This window comes from Pygoscelis adeliae, unplaced genomic scaffold (genome assembly GCF_000699105.1).
Source record: "Pygoscelis adeliae isolate BGI_AS28 unplaced genomic scaffold, ASM69910v1 Scaffold59, whole genome shotgun sequence".
Classification (NCBI taxonomy): domain Eukaryota; kingdom Metazoa; phylum Chordata; class Aves; order Sphenisciformes; family Spheniscidae; genus Pygoscelis; species Pygoscelis adeliae.
This window is the reverse complement of record NW_008825565.1, coordinates 2,566,799-2,568,073: the sequence shown is the minus strand read 5'-3', so window position 1 is coordinate 2,568,073 and position 1,275 is coordinate 2,566,799. Positions and strand designations below refer to the sequence as shown.

The following is a 1,275-nucleotide window of genomic DNA, read 5'->3' as shown; positions in this document are numbered from 1 at the left end:
AGGGCAACTGCGTTTTGTCAATTCATACTGTTCAAGGGACTGTTTTACATAAATGCAATGGCAGGAACAGATCCAAAGTCTACAAAACAGCTCTGTCTAGCCCACGCTCCAGTGCATACTTTTTTGGCTTAACAGCACAGACAACGTTTAGTCAACATTTATGACCAGAATGCTTTAAAGCTCCCCTATCCTCACTGTATATGCTTAAGCCTTTGTAGTACCATGAATTTGGAAGGCTGTAATTTTAATCCTACCCTAGAGAACATACTATACATTTTCCCCCCTTTCCTCTGGCCACCAGACTTGATGGTAATGATTCATGGACATAGAGCCACGAACAGTTTCACAAAACTAGCATCCCTGCTGTAAATTATCTTTTTGTAGGACCACAGTGATATTAAGACAGTAATTTCCTGATTATACCTAGGAAATCATTCTCATTCTCATTCTCAAAGTATAGGTTTCCTTCTTTTTCTTCCCTTATCCTTTCTGAACTTTGAATAACCTTTTAGTAGTACCTATACATCTTTTCATCTAGATGAGATACTGTCACATCCTCTCAGATATATAGCTATTTAGTCTCACTACACTGTTTCCAGGGTGGTTGTATTGTCTTCAGTGGATCTCAATGTTTTGTTTCAAGATTCCAAGCTATGCACTAATGATAGTGAAAATATTATCAAAGGCTGTCGAAGAAGTCATCTATAGCTATTTATAATCCATTATCACAGTAGCAAATCTTAAACTTAGCAACTGTGGAAAAAATAAACTCTTTTTCATATGGTCTTGATTCCACTTTAAAATATATTGATGTAAATCAGGAAATTGATGGGATTGACTGGAATTATGGTGTGTGAAACCAAGAAATTTCATATTAAAATAAAACCCATTATAGCAGTTCACACAACTAAGCATCTTTCTGGGTTAAGTGGACAGATTGAAGTGGGAGGAACATAGAAGTAAGAATGACAGACCAATATGGGGTTCCTATTCTCATCAGTAAAATCTAGTAAAACTAGATTTGAATTTCCATAAACCTCCGTTATCAAAAATGCCTTTGGATATACAATGTTAAAAATGCCAATGTGAACATGCTGATAAAACAGGTGTGGTATTAGTGAAGCTAGTCAAGACAAAAGATGTCAGAAAGATAATTCCTTTCCTGCGGGACGAAAATAATGAGCTCATAAATACATCTTAGACATAGCCAGTGCTTTAAAAGCGAGGAGCATAAATTGTACTCCCAGAAGAGTTCAGACAGACAGGGAGCTATTC

At 36.4% G+C, this 1,275-nt stretch overlaps 1 protein-coding gene across 1 annotated transcript in view; it reads right to left on the bottom strand.

The window, feature by feature from the left end:
* The window catches only part of TMEM156 (transmembrane protein 156), a 22,271-nt gene that overhangs the window by 9,108 nt on the left and 11,888 nt on the right, over positions 1-1,275 (bottom strand).